We start from the raw sequence: 15,044 nt of genomic DNA, 5'->3' as shown, positions 1-15,044 counted from the left end.
TAATCCACCGAGAAGCTGCACAAAAAAAGAGAAACTTCAGAACTTAATTTGCAATACTAATGTTTTGAAGTTTCTCAGTGATAGCGGTTTGTACAGCCGAGGGTACGCTGCAAATATTTAATTCTGTATACTTGACGGTGCAGATTTTCTGCACAGACATACAAATGTGAAGACAAGCTTAAAGAAAGACTCAAAAGACAATGCCAGTGCATGTTGTGGTACTTTTTATGGGGGCTTTGTCTCCTCAAAGCTTGAACATTTCTTTCATTCTTTTGTTTCTTAAATAGGATTGTGTTTTGCTTTTATGTTTTCATCTGTCAAACGTAAGGATGCACGCCACGTAATATTAACAATGAGCACAAGAAGAAAGAGAAGATGAATTTAAGAACTCTTTAAACACTTTACGTTAATTGTAAGCAATCAAAAATAATAGAAAACCATTTGTCTGACAACATGAATCACATGCTAAATGCACTCCTGTAATGGGGAGTTTGGAGTAGTTCTCTGAACAACAGATTGCTGCAGTCTGGGATGTGTTTGAGGAGAGAGCTCCAGCGGGAGGGGGCAGCTGTAGAGAATTCTCTGTCGCCTCAGGTCTGCTGCTTAGTCCTGAGTGGTGTTGACAGGAGCTTGGCATGAGAGGAACGGAGGCTGGGGGAAGGAGTGTGGTTATGGAGCAGGTCTGTTAGGTAGGAGAGAGAGCTGGTTATAGAGGAATCTGCGAGAGAAGTGGAGGACTTTCAAATAGATCTGTTGTGTGAAGGAACAGAGGTGATGTGAGCGAGCAGGTGTGCAGCAGAGTTCCGGTGTTTACATACGACTTTGGACGATTTACCATAAAGATTTCTGATGGACAGAAACTAGCTGTGCTTTTAAGTTGGTAAAGGCACCTCAGGGGAGTTGATTGATGCTATATTCGAAGGAGAGAAGGAAAAACCCCAAAGTCTAGGATGTGTAGAGTTATCAGTGGTGATGCAGACATTATGAATGGTTTAGGTGAAGGATTTGAGATCGATGATTTATCACAGCTGCATCCACGGTTCATTTCAGTAATGCAGCTGGAGAAAAAGTGGACTAAAATGTAACAGTGATGCATTTGGTGGAGATGTAGAGTTTGATGCTGTCAGTGTAACAGTAGTGGGTTCAGAGGGGGAGCGTGTACAGTAAAGGATGGCTAGAAGAGGAAACATGCACATCCTGGAGGAAGTCTTATTAACTAGTACAGTGCTACAAGCTGTTGTCTGTTTGTCAGATAATACTTTAATCCAGAGAGGGCAGTACCAGTGATGCTGAGTAAGGACAGGAGCGGCACTGGCTGTTTGTGTCGAAAGATGCAGTGATGTCAGGAAGGATTAGAGGCTGAAGCAATGAGGAGCAGGTTGTTGGTGACTTTAAGTAGAACTGCTTCTGTACCATGTAGTGAGCAGAAACCAGATTTAATTGGTGTGAACATGTCATTGCAGATTACGCTTACGTTTGAGTTGGAAGGCAACAAAATGTTTCTGCGATTCTGACAGAAACGACGGATTATAAATGGGCTGGATAAAAGCTCATAATATCAGGTATCTCTGTTTTTATGAGGATTAGCATGACAACAGCCAGCTTTAGTGTTTTTGGGGTCTGAATAGCGTGGAGACAATCCGTGACAAGATTACTTGGCATACAAGCAAACCATCATGATACAGTTCTGATATGAAATCACCAATTTTTCCATTAAAGAACTTTTTAAAAGATCGTTTGAGGTGTCTTGGTTGGCAGGGCGAGACCTCTGTGGATCATGCTCGTCTGAGGTCTGCGGCAAAGTTTAGATGATAATGTCATATGACACATATGAATGGTTTTAATGTCATGGCTGTTCAGTGTAGAGCGGTGTGTTATGATATGCATTGTGTGTGTTTTTTAATCAAGTAGCTCATGTTAAAAATGTGATTTTAATATGTTTCCTGTCATCTGATTGGTTAGAATAAAACCTGGCATTTCGCTGATACTGGGATTTGCAAGACTAAAGTAGCAAACCTACTCGGAGCATAGCAGCACAATGAATCGCATCGTTCAATAGCCTTAGCTCCTCTCTCTCTCTGGCAGAAGCACGCTTTTCAGTGGAACCTGTGTGTGAGACGCCTTGTTTCCAATCACTTAAATGTGCTGCAATTTTACACTCAAAAAGCAGCTTTTCATGTTGGTCTCCTCAGTCATTTCGAGTTGTTTCTATTCCGATGACCTTGCTGTTGCTTGGAAGTGTGTCTGCATTGTGCACATTTTTTCTTCCTCAGTTTTCACGCTAAAGCCAAATGTCATACTGAGTTAAAAAAAAACAAACAAACATAAAAAAACCCCAGACAAGACCATGGATGAAAAGTATCCTTTATCGCCATTGTACACCTCACACAGTATGAACGTGTTTGACTACAACTGATAAAGTTGAATCCTTGCCACGTGTAATGTGATGTGACACCTCACTGAATGGAGTTTGAAACTAATGTGCAAAACTGCAGTGAAGGTGAAAAGCTGCCAGGATGCGATGCAACAGCTTTGTCTCAAAGTCTGAGAACACTGGAGTGTTTATTTAGATCCAGTCTTTTCAAAGTAAAGCACTTTAATTATTTTTAAGGAAATGTTATGTCTACAGTAAAGGTGTCCTCTCACCCAACTCATCTTAAGTTGGTATTTTAGTGTCTTTTATTTAAGATGGCAGTGAGCAAATCAGTGATGGTGAATGTATAGTAGGAATAGTAGTAAAACTGAGTTTTTCAGGAACAGTTTTTTTTTCTCATGTAGAAACAATCTTTTAAGTTTGAATTCACAATTATGACTGTGTTGGCATTTTACAATATGAGGTATAAGGTGACTGACATCCATACATATATCTCAAAGTAAAATGCTTGGCAAAAATGATTTCAATCAGGGAAATTTTTAAAATCTTGAAAACACCTCCTTTTAACTCATTAATGGGTAGGGATGGGTACCAGTATCCGGTAGCCAGACCGAAAAGCAGCGCACATTTCGGTGCTTTATTTCGGTGCTTTTTTTTTTTTTTTTCTTGAGATGTCATACACTTTGGATTCTAGCCAATCATTTTACCTTTGCAAGCGTCGTAGGCGGGCCCAGGTACGTACGTTCTTTTAGAGCAGAGCTACAGATTAAAAATGCCCAAGGCGAAGCGGTCAAAGTCTGGCTGTACTTCACAGCAAAAGATGCAAACTCAGCAGCCTGCAACAAGTGCTATAAGGTGATACTGTGCAAAGGAGGAAACACCTCGAATCTGATGAAACACCTGGCGACGTATAGGGCTTTGGAGCGTGATGTCACGGGGGTGGGCGTGGAAAGGATTTTGGCCCGATCCGCCATTTTGGGGGTCTAAGTGAAAAAGGAGCGAAAGCATAGCCATGGTTCGTTCTTGCTGTGTGGTCGGCTGCAATGTTCGATCACACGACCGGCACGGGAATAAGCTTGAAAATGGTTTATCTTTTCATTCTTTCCCAACCCGGAAGCAACATGAGGCAGCTCGTGTATCGATGTTACCAAACGAAGGCGTCCAGCCTGGATAGCAGCTGTGAGACGAGCTGACGTGCAGATCTCTTCCATCTCCAAATATCTGTTGGTGCTCCAGACATTTTCATTCCGGTAAGTTCTAAATATGTTCATATCACTCTTTATAGCCTATTAGTTTTATTTTCTATGCGCTCTGAGCTCATAGCAAATTAGAACAAACATCCTACTGAGTGATTTTGCAGAACTACCTTCTATTTATAGAGTTGCTAATTATTTGGCATTATTGCAGCAAACCAGCCGATGAAATGGATGAAACATCGGGACTGGTTTCCAGCGCTACACGAGGGACCTGCTTCAAACATACCACCATGCCAATCAGATTACTTCTTCCATGTGAGGGTGAAGAGGTGACCCTTCTGGATAAGATGGTGAAGGTTTGCTGCGTTTTGGTGAACAGTGTCATAATAAAACCAGGGAAAATGAAACCTGCTCCTGTTAAATATTCTTAAGTCTTTTGCTGTATAAATAGCAGTATTTTTTTCAAAAGATACAGTAAATAATGTTAGTAGTGGGTGATATCATGTAAACACTCATGATTTTGTGTGAACATTTTGTCATTTGTAAACTATCAATGACATGGATTCTACATTGTACCTGATGTGATGTTCTATAAAGTGGTTTTAATAAAATAAAATAAAAAAGAGGCAAAAATTAGTTTGTTTCTTTATTCAACATTTGAACAGTGGGACTCAGTCAGTACATATTCAGTAAATGCAAATTATTTACACGGCAGTGCACTTCAGGCATAAATCTAGACCCCTAGATAAAACATCATGGCATTATAGCAGTGACAACTCCTCCACAGTAGCAGGTGGGGTTTTTCTTTTTTGAGGCTCCTTTTACCTTTCAATACAGATGGTCTGTCTATGTTTTGATCAAGAGCCTTTTTTGGGCAGCTGAAGAGGAGAAGTCTATCTTATGGCCAACCTCTGGCTGTATCTTGGTAATATTACCCAGCAAAACCCAGTATGCAGGTTCATCTGTAACAGTCCTTGTGCCACAGATCAACACTGTTCCGTCTACTTTAAACAGAAGAGCAGCGACATGGCTGCAGGTCTCTGCGACTCCGGCCATACAGCTGCAGTGGGCGACTTCAACCTTCCCTGTGATGCTCACAATGACCCATAGCTGCAATGCTGGTTCATTCAGTCTTAGAGTGCAGGACCTGAAACACACACAGACAAAGTTCATTTAAAGACAAGAACTATGAGCCAAGGCCGACACAAATGTGTTTTATCTACTTTATCATAAATGTAACAAAGTGTCAAGAAAGTTAGCACATACATGTAATTTTTCATTTCTTTATGTGTCCATCTATAGAACGCTGCAGGTTATAGTCTAAATCTGCCTGTTCTGTCAAAAACCTGCCAGCAGAAAATGAACCTAAAGTATGTAATGCAAGGATGTCATCACTTTAGAGATGGAGAAAGCATAAAGTGACAATTATGAATCACTTAATATGATAAGGAGATTCTGCAGGTCATTAATCAAAGTATAAAACTAAAATAAAATGTATTTTTAGTGACACAGGATACAAACATGGAAGCAAGATGTATAATTAGAATTATTTATAATAAACATTAATAAATCATTGCAATTTCTTTAACCATAGAGAATAACTAAATCCTTCAGGACAGTGTCTCATCAATGCACTGAACTCACTATGTTATCCACCTAACAGCCTCCACACGTTCTCACTGTAATTTCCCCTCATGAATGAATTTATGCTGCAGTAATGTGAATGTTTGCAGGGAAATCAAACGCATTTCACTTGCAGCACTCGAGCTGACTTACCTTTGTTTGAATGACGACTTGTACGCGCTGACTCCACAGATAAGGTATGAAATATGTCAGGCTACGTCAATAGCGGTTGGTCTTCAGGGTTTCTACTCCACGGCCGTATTTCATACGGGTCCACATTTCCAATGCACGCTATTTTCTGCAAGTACCGCCGCTTCGCCTCTGGACGCAATCGGTCTCTATACAGTCCATTCTCTATTGAGCAGCTTTTAAGCATCTTGTAATCGTCGTTCCAACACGGTGTTTGATTTGATTCGTAGACCCCGAAAATGGTGCCGTGCTCCCACAATGCATTGCGGCGTGACGTCAACTCCAAAGCCCTATAGCATTTTGTTAAAAGCCGAGAAATGCGCCGTATTTGATAGCTTGCTGCGAGACCTCACACCGTGCACATCTACTGTGCGTGGGTTGCCTGTTATCTGACCCGGAGCAGCATCCCCCAAAAACCCGAAGAGTAGAGTCCTGGCCCCTAGCCCTGCCAGTGTAGCAGAAATGATGACGGATGATGATGCAGCAGCAGCAGTTCTTCTCTGCGTGAGTAGCTTAATGTTGTTCGTGTGTAATTTACGTTGAGTAGGCTAACCACGTTATTACATTAATGCAGGTAAAATGAACTAGCAAACACCGTCGTAGCTACATGCGGCTGTCTTCTTGTTCGATGGCAGATACTCCCGTCACCCTGGCCAAAAAGGCTAAAGTGACCAAAGAAAAAGTGGAAAACAGCTAAACATGAGAAGTTTTTGGACAAAGTTTGTTTTTTCAATTGTTTAAGCACTGCTTCCAGCCAAGAGTGATGCCATAAATCCCCTATAGCTGCAGAAAAGTCTAAAATTGTTATCTTTTTACAAAAAAAAACAGCTGAACATGAGAGGTTTTTGGACCAATTTTGTGTTCTCCATTCTTTAAGCACCGGTTCGAGCACCATTTAAGCACCGGCACTGTTTCAAAAGTACCGGTTTGGTACTGGTATCGGATAAAACCTAAACGATACCCATCCCTATTAATGGGTCGTCATTTTCTGTCATCACCCTAATATAGGATGTTGTAGGTTGTATGATGCCAGCTAACCTTTCTAGTGTATATATTATGTGCATTACAGTGTTCACTGTTGAGCTAATTGTTTAACAGATCCGCTGAGGGAGCGTGCTCGCTGGGAGCCTGCACTCAACACGGCCAACTAAGAGGCAAGGGTTGTGTGTGCACTGTTTGTGAGTATCTGTGTGTATGTGTGTGGGCACTGTGGATGACTGAAGGGTTCTGGCAGAACGAGGTCACTCTGTTCTACCAGGTGATTTTGTGCGGGGGTGGACAGGATAAGGAGGCATGTTTGTACATGTGTGCATGTGTGCGCATGATTGCACTGCAACGCATGGGCTCTCCAAGTAAAAATGCAGCATATAAACAGGTTTTTAAAAAAATCTTTTAAGCAAAAGACTTCCCTTTCCAAGAGAAAGTCTTTTCTTACAAAAGCACTTCTGTTTATAAATGCACATGTTAGTTTTATGTTAATAATACTGTCAAGAAATGTCAAATCTATTAATATTTTTATGCGATGGTGTGGGACTTTGTTGGCTGGAGAAAGCTGCCTGCAACGATTTCCGTTACTGTGCTATCATTTACCATCTCACAACCACCAGTAACAAGGTAAGGCGCTGCTTATTTTAACTCTTTGAAGAGACCATTTAGGCCCGCTATTAAGCCCCGCAAGGCAAATATTTGCATGTGCACGGAGTGAAATATGAATAAGCAACAAACGTAGCCCTTTGCCGACCCAAGTAGCGATGTGATGTGATGTGAACACCGTGCTGCTTAATGAGTGTCTCAGGAGAAAGCAGGTACGTGTCTTCTATCCCTCCAGCCACCCCAGAGCGGTGCCCGTCTCTCTCAGCATCATTAACTCCACCAGTAACGATGACAAAAAAACCACCAAAAAACTTACATTTTTACGTGTTGATATAAATGCAAAGCTACGTATCGCGTCAACACAAAAAGTCATCAAAATGAAGCGTCACAGTGGAACACCACAAAAACTGTAACAAATCCTCAACATGACTTTTTTGGAAAAGCGACTTGTTGGAAAAAATAAAATCCCTTCCAGTGAAAAGTAACCGTTTTAAATCTTGTAGTTGCAGTTATATTTTTTTTTTAAAAGAAAAAAAAAATATATTTCATTCTGATGAACATAGTGGAGTTTTGAGGGTTTAATCAATGCCATAAAAAATGACTTATCACAGTACTCTGAAGCAAAAGGGAAAATTCATCTCGGAAGTTAATATTGTAGTACTTAATTATGTTGTTAATGAGTGACTAATGGAAGAGTTCTTTTCATGAAGGTCTCAAGAGAGCACCTTTTTACAATCTGATTAATCCAGTTCAAGACGCCTGGAAGCGGTGTGTTTTTTTTTTTCTTCTTTCTTTGTTGCCCTACAGGGTGCATTTAATTTTCTGCTCCAGACAAACAGCTTTTCATTTATCACATCCCGGCCAGAAAAGACACCTGTCGCAAAAGCTGGCACCACAGAGAAAGAGAGGAAAGCAGAGCCTGGGGGAAAACTAATGTTCAGCGTGCTTCGTCCTAAATATTAACCAGGCGCCTCATACTCTAAACCTGCTGATGGTAGCCACTTTTGGATAGACCGAGAGAGGATGCACCCCAATCCTCTACGGACAGCGCTGCCCTACTTGTGTGGAGGTGACCGCCCCCATGTGTTCTACAAGGCCCTAACGCTCACCATTGTTATTTATGAGCTCACAAAGGTGTCCTTTTTGCAGAGAGAACAAGTGCCACCTGTTTTAGCAGGAGGTTAAAGTACGGCATGGTGTGCTCTGCAAAGGTGAAAGAGGGGGTGAAAGAGGGGATGAAAGAGTGGAGCAAAACAGGATGAAACATTAGAAACTAGGCTGCGAGCTTTCGGATTATCTCATTACTCTGCGAGCAGCAGTTTTATCGGACTACTAAAGGAAATGGTTTTTAACATCAAAGTAGTGTTGTCACATTATTAGCTATGGTGATCATTAATATTATACAGTGAGGTCGTGTATTGTTATCTCTCGACTTTTGCAAAGTTCCTACCTGTCTCCCACTCAGTTAACATTGCACTGCTTGCATTACAGTAATGCTAGTGTGGAAATTTGCTTTTCCTTTTGTTGAGTGAGATAAGAAAATTAAAAGCTGTGGTAAACATATATATATTAATTAGACAAGATCATGTATACAGGAACTGAACCTGGAGCTCTGCCACTGTATACGTCTTCTATCAAATCAGTCTATTTTTTTCTTTGACATTTTTTTGAAGGATGAAAAGACTGAATTCAATATTCGTCCATAAAGATGTCGCCCTAGATGTTGACTTTAGAGCAACATGCAGTTACAAAAAGTTCACATATCACAAGGTTCAGTGTCTGGAAATGTGTTGACCAAGCCAGAGGCTGCTAAACATATTTTTTTTTGCTATTGCTGACAGCATCCGTAGTATTACCTTCACATTTAAACACGCCATGTTTAGTGTTAAACACTAAAGCGAAGCTGGAGACAAACATTGTGAGAAGCCAAGGTTAATTTCTTCACATGCATTTACAGTTTCGCAAAATGGCACGACTCCTTTGTTCTTCCCTCTCAAAGTGCTCAAACACACAATAGAGAACAATGAGATTTTATGCAGGTCTGGCTAAATGTCGGGCCTTAGAAGACATTCAGGTGCAGAAGAACAGACCTTTGTGAAGAAAAACTGAGCAATGCCTCACCGCTGATTCTTTTATTTCCCATTTAGACTGGCACTGAAGCAGAGGATTACGGATATAATCAGAACTAAAGATAGTCATCTGGACTGTATTTGTGATTAAATGGAGAGGACACAGGTTGCCAATTTTCCTATTAAGTGGTGTTGTGCTGAATAAGGGCCCTTAGAGTTTATTATCTGTTCTTTAAAATTAATGACATTGAGCAGAAAGACCACAAAGACCCTAATCAATCAGTAGAAGAGGCAGCGGTTCTATGTATAGTCAGAGATGACGGGGGCTGTCGCTAAATTTATCCTCACAGAAGGTAAAGCAGCTTTATGCTAGGAAATATCTCCCTTCTTCCTTCCTATTTAAGGACAGTGAAGTGCTTTTATTTAACAATTTATTGTGCCTATAGCGCAGAGGCTATACTTCCTATGCACGTACCCACATAGGAATTCCTGCTCAGGTGTAAACACAATGAAAGTAGACATGGTCAATGGACTCTAAGTGAACTTTTGCACCACTCCAAAGCTTTAAGGTTCAGCAGAAGACTCTCTTTCTTATAATGAAGAGGAGAGGAGATAATCTAGCATTAACAGTTGGCTTCCCATGAGGAAAAAACATCATTCATTAAGGTGTGAAGAGGTCTTCAGTATGCATACACATTCCCTATCTTTCTCTCCCTGTGTCTCTCTCTGCTTCCTTTTTTCCCCCTTCCTTTCTCCATGGTGATACAGACACACCACACAGAGAACCTAAATGAAAGGGGTGTCAAAAGAACATTGATTTCTAATAGGGGAACTCTCTGGATCAGCATGGGGCTTGGCCTAAGTCTGTCTGCTCTTCGGCCAAGGACACCGTGTGTGGGAGCATCAACCGGACCTGTCTCTCTCCGCCAGGCACCAAATGAACCGCTACAGCAGGACACAGGGATCAGAGAGCAGTGGGAACCTTCTTTCATCTCTTGGGGATTAGCACTCCCATAGGAGAGAAGTATATGTGTGTATGTGTGCGTTGTAACACTCTACTAGAAGCATCTACCTTTTAGCCACAGGCTGCATGCTTCCTGTTTGTGCCGCATGCTGAGAAAACCCCCCCAAGGCCACAGACGCACAAAGTTCCACAGGCAAGAGTGGGATGAAGGAGAAGACGCCTTCCCTGGGCAAGTTTTCTTAAAATAAATATGAAACTCTATGAGCTTTTTCCTCATGTGCAACGGTGATGTTTATAGACCGAGCTACACCATTGGAGGTTGATTATTTTTAAAATATTCAGCATTGGAGGAAAAAAAATACTGTTCAAAGCTCCCTGTTATGTTCAAGAGAGAAACTATTTGTATATCGCTGAGTACAGAGGAACTTTAACACTAAAAAGCTAACACGTGGGCGAGAGTAGTAATTCTAGTGAAGGCATTAAACATGCACGGACACAGAGAAGGACTTCTGGACAGTAACCAACTGAGTTCTATTGATATATTAGTGCTGCGGCAGGAAAGGGCGAGGCAACGAGTAAAGCAACCTGCAAACCACAACTGTGTGATGATCTGCAGCGTTCTTGAATCATTAGCCACTTCACACCAGGCAACGTCTTTGGTGTCGCTGATGCACAAAAGCTCACAGAGACTCACAAGTAATAGAAAACTAACAACATCAAATCATAGCAGACACACATGTTTTGCAATACTCGCAAATTAATCGCTGTCATTTGATGATATTCAGCATCATTCATTCTACAGTACATATGCAACAGATACTTGCTGTTTTGGCAGAGCTACAAAAGGATTGAAACTACTTACTAATTTTACACAAAAGAATTTATCGTTATCCTTTCAAGTTGACAATAATAGTGCAATTAGAATAATTCTTTTACTGACTGGTTGTAAAGCATACGATAAAAAGAAGCCATCAGAGAGTACAAACCTCCGCTGAGAGCATCTCACTCAGTATTTACTTTAAAGGGCATAGTATTATAGTTTGTATTAGGGCTGCTCGATTATGGCAAAAATGATAATCACGATTATTTTCACTGAAATTGAGATCTCGATTATTTGACGATATTTATTTAACCCTTTAAGACCTACCATAGAACCAAGTCCGCCAGAGCTTATATTATATTTTTACATGTTGTAGTGCCATTTGTGGGAGCATTTCAAGTTGCTATACAACTATTATAGCCCATATTTTAATAATATGTATGCATTAAGTCCATAGTAACTACATTAATTGCAAAAAAGTGCAATAAACTACAAAAAAAAATTGAAAATCATTTTTGTTTTTTTTTGCATATATTTCTACTTGGAGAAATTTAAGAGGCTTATCCTTCAAAACTTTAAATACAAAAAAGTTGCAAAAAATAGTTTACAACAACAGGAAATTTATTTTGAGTGTCTTCATAGTTTTATTTTGGAGATACATCAATTTTTATATACTGCAGGAAAAACGAAAAAACAATCCTATGATGCAAATTTGCAAAGAAAACAGCATCAAAATAAACTATTTCCAGCAGTGCAATTCGAATTCTAAGCATCCCAGCAACTATTCAGAAAAGTCAAACATGACCAGTATAGGCTTTTAAGGCCTACAAGTAAAAAAACTACAATTTCCGCGAAAATGACGTCACTTCCGGTTTCGGGCAGGAAATGGCGGACATGTGACAGTTCGCGCTGACGTCTGTTTAACTGTGGGAAGTGTTACGAACAGCTGATCGGATCGGCAAAGCGTGTTTCTGGAATATTATGTTTTTGTTCCTGCAAGCGCTTTTTATGCAGTTTTTGCAAAGCTTTATGTGGAAGGAAACCGTGACCGAGGACAAGCTGATGGCATCAGATGTAAGTACAACTCCTCTGGTTTCATATGCAAAACAAATTATTGCGCTAGCTTACGCGGTCCAGGTTCTACAGGGATTTAAAAATAGTTACGCAAAACGGAGCGTGCTGCTCTGACCGGATCTAAAGGGTTAACAATGACTTTAAAAAATAATATAAAATAGTGTGCAACACCACTGAAGTTTTTTTTACCTCTCTTTTCAACCAACAGCAGTCACTCTCCTCTCCAAATAACTTCTGCTTAGCTTTCCGAGCTTCCCTCGGGTCCTCTTAATCAGCGGTCTCCAACCTTTTTTGCGCCACGGACGGTTTATGCCCGACAATATTTTCACGGACCGGCCTTTAAGGTGTCGCGGATAAATGAGGGAGGGGCCAATAATCGGCTCAGTCATTTTTAATGATCGTTGAAAGCCCAGATCGTAATCGTGATTAAAATTCGATTAATTGAGCAGCCCTAGTTTGTATATATTTTTCATGTAGGAGTAGGAAATGGCAGGTATTGATTTGCAAACTGGAAATAAATAACTTCAGCTTATTATATAATATCATACTACAGTATATTTCCAACTAACTAGGCAACTCATTTTCTCTCTCTTGGCAACACTTTCTTTAAAGATGTAACACAATATCAAATGTAAAAGTGAGGTCAGAGGACAAACAGGACATCTATAATGTGATATTTAGAATCCACACATATCAGTGTCATTTCCTAAATGTTGCCAATGCAAAAAGCAGTGGAATTCTAAGCATCGTTTTAAAGATAAAATACATTTTATGAATATTTGACCTCATTTTACCTTGAACAGAAGGTCAGAGATTCAAAGTAACATGTTATTTAGAATCCCCATATATCATTTATTGTATGTCTATATGTTGTCATTGCAAACAATAGCTCTGTATAGCATTATTATCACTTTCACCTTCAGATCAATCTGTTGACCTTGAAGGAGAGGTCAGAGGTCAAATGTGACATTTTAACGGTACTTTCTACATGCTGACAATACACACCACAACTTATAACTTAGAAACTATGATTCTTACAAGACTTTTTGTCAATTTTCAACCAATAACACAGGTCTGCAACCAAAAAACTGCGTAGGATTTTTTGTCTATTTTTTTTGTCTATTTCTTATAGATTTTTACTCACTGAAACCGGGATTTTCAAAATTCCATCTCGTCAGGTTTTCTTGCAAAACTCATGTTTGTAGTGTAATTAAGCGTACAATTTCCCTTTTAGTCTGGTATCCTATACTTGAGTCAAAAACCACATCCAAAATCCGAAATGATTTGTTACATTCATTTAATATTTCTAAGAGCAAGACTCAAGAGAAATACAAACAGAAAATGCGACGAATTGAGATGATCATGTCCCAACAGGTTTATTTTGTTAATAGCGAAAGGTAAGGGATCTCTGAAATATTATGCATCCTTAATTGTAATTTATTGTAACTTTTTAAAAATGTAAACTCCTCATGTTTTGCAAAAAAACTGTACATGATGGAGGGAAAAGAAGATCCTTTTGGATACAGCACCCTAAAAACCCTCAAATTTACCAAAAACATCCCATGCGGCTGAAAATTTTTTTGTTTTTTGCAGACCTGTGTAATTCATTAAGTTGACCTTGAAGATCTGTAAGGCAGATTTTTATGGATTGTTAAAATGACTCCACTCTGCACTTGTACCGTAAGTTTTATCAGAATTCATTCAAGACTTTTCAACCTACTGGGTTTAAAGACAGAATGACAGGCACAGAAATGCTACTAAAAACATAACCTCTTTGGCACAGGTAAAGATGAACACGATGGATGCCCTCACAAAATGAAATGACCAAAATATTATAGAACACAAATGCGCTGGACTCGACCTGCTCTGACATGCACGCCACAGGAACAAAGAAAGCCTACCCAGTCTTGGTAACAACACTGCGGTGCGTCAGTCCTTGCCCTCTTGTGCAAGATACTGTACCAAACTGTCACTGTCAGCTTCGAGAAAAGCACTGCTTGCTTGTGACACACTGTGTTAGAAGTGCTTTAACTTTATTTTCTATCTCTCCTTGCACACATACTGTGTACTGTAACAGGTCTCGACACGTGTACAGCCCATACTTCCCTCCTTCATTAATTTCTGCCTCACAACATGACACTGAAAGCAACCCCGTTGCACACCGTCAGGAACGATTGTCTGCGTGTCTCACTTTGCAGAGGTTCTCTCCTTCATTGATGTCGCTATACTAAGAATAAGGATGACTCCTGCTGCGCTCTGTGTCCTGGATACGAAGAACCAGCACTCAGCTCTAACTGTTCAACACTGCCTGTCTGCGCATAGTGAGGTACTTAGTCTCACCACGAAGGCAATTTTGCAAGATTTATGTCCAGCTTCAACAGGCAAAATGTGAATACATCACATTATATCGCCCATTTACTGAATAAAAATTGGACAGTTTTGATTTGATCTTACGTGAGTAAATGCTCCTATTAGTTCTGATGACTGCTTTGTTTTTCTAAATGTTGTGTTGTCACTCCTCCTATTATTTTCTGTAAGTACAACATCACATTTGAAGCCTACTACCTCTCCAACCCTATTTCAGACAGCTGAACACAAACCAAAAAAAGCTCCACCTTCCAGGCCAGTTCTTTTTAAAAACAGACCTGGCCTTGCTGCTTCTGAATGCCCTGGCACAGCTGTCCACCTGCAGTGTGCACCCGCAAGCAAGCCTGGACCTGGACACCAAGCCCTGGGCAGTGAGCAGGGAGCAGCTCATAAATGAGTAATGGCAGTCACATTAACATTTGGTGGTAGGGCAGGCTAAGGGTAAGAAGGAGGGGGGGGAGCAGGCTCCCTCTGTCTTATAAAACAGCAGCTGATTAATGTTTGATTCTAGCTGGCTTCATTCTTCCACCGGTGCTGTGCAGAGCTAATCTACAGAGGGTGCTTTTGAGATGGATGGAGCTGGAAAAGAGTGGGATGAAGAAAAGAAAAAACAGTTTGTACAGGTGCTGTTTGGAAAGGTTGATCCAGCAATAAGCTATCTTTCCTCTGGCTCTAACATGAAAAATATCAAGAGGGCGAAACAGTTCAATCAATTCCAAATGCATTCGGGCACTGGTATGATAAGGCGTGGAAAATGGTGACGACAAGGAAATGT

General features: G+C 40.4%; 1 protein-coding gene across 2 annotated transcripts in view; it reads right to left on the bottom strand.

Moving 5' to 3' along the window:
• cdh4 (cadherin 4, type 1, R-cadherin (retinal)) overlaps positions 1-15,044 on the bottom strand; it is a 241,205-nt gene that overhangs the window by 110,821 nt on the left and 115,340 nt on the right. The window lies entirely within an intron of this gene.

The sequence above is a fragment of the Aulonocara sp. 'chitande type north' Nkhata Bay genome, linkage group LG5 (genome assembly GCF_057382095.1).
Source record: "Aulonocara sp. 'chitande type north' Nkhata Bay isolate Kocher_YH1m ecotype deep benthic linkage group LG5, A_spYH_male_GT1.1, whole genome shotgun sequence".
Classification (NCBI taxonomy): Eukaryota; Metazoa; Chordata; class Actinopteri; order Cichliformes; family Cichlidae; genus Aulonocara; species Aulonocara sp. 'chitande type north' Nkhata Bay.
The sequence above is the reverse complement of the archived record's forward strand: the minus strand, read 5'-3'. Positions and strand labels throughout refer to the sequence as shown.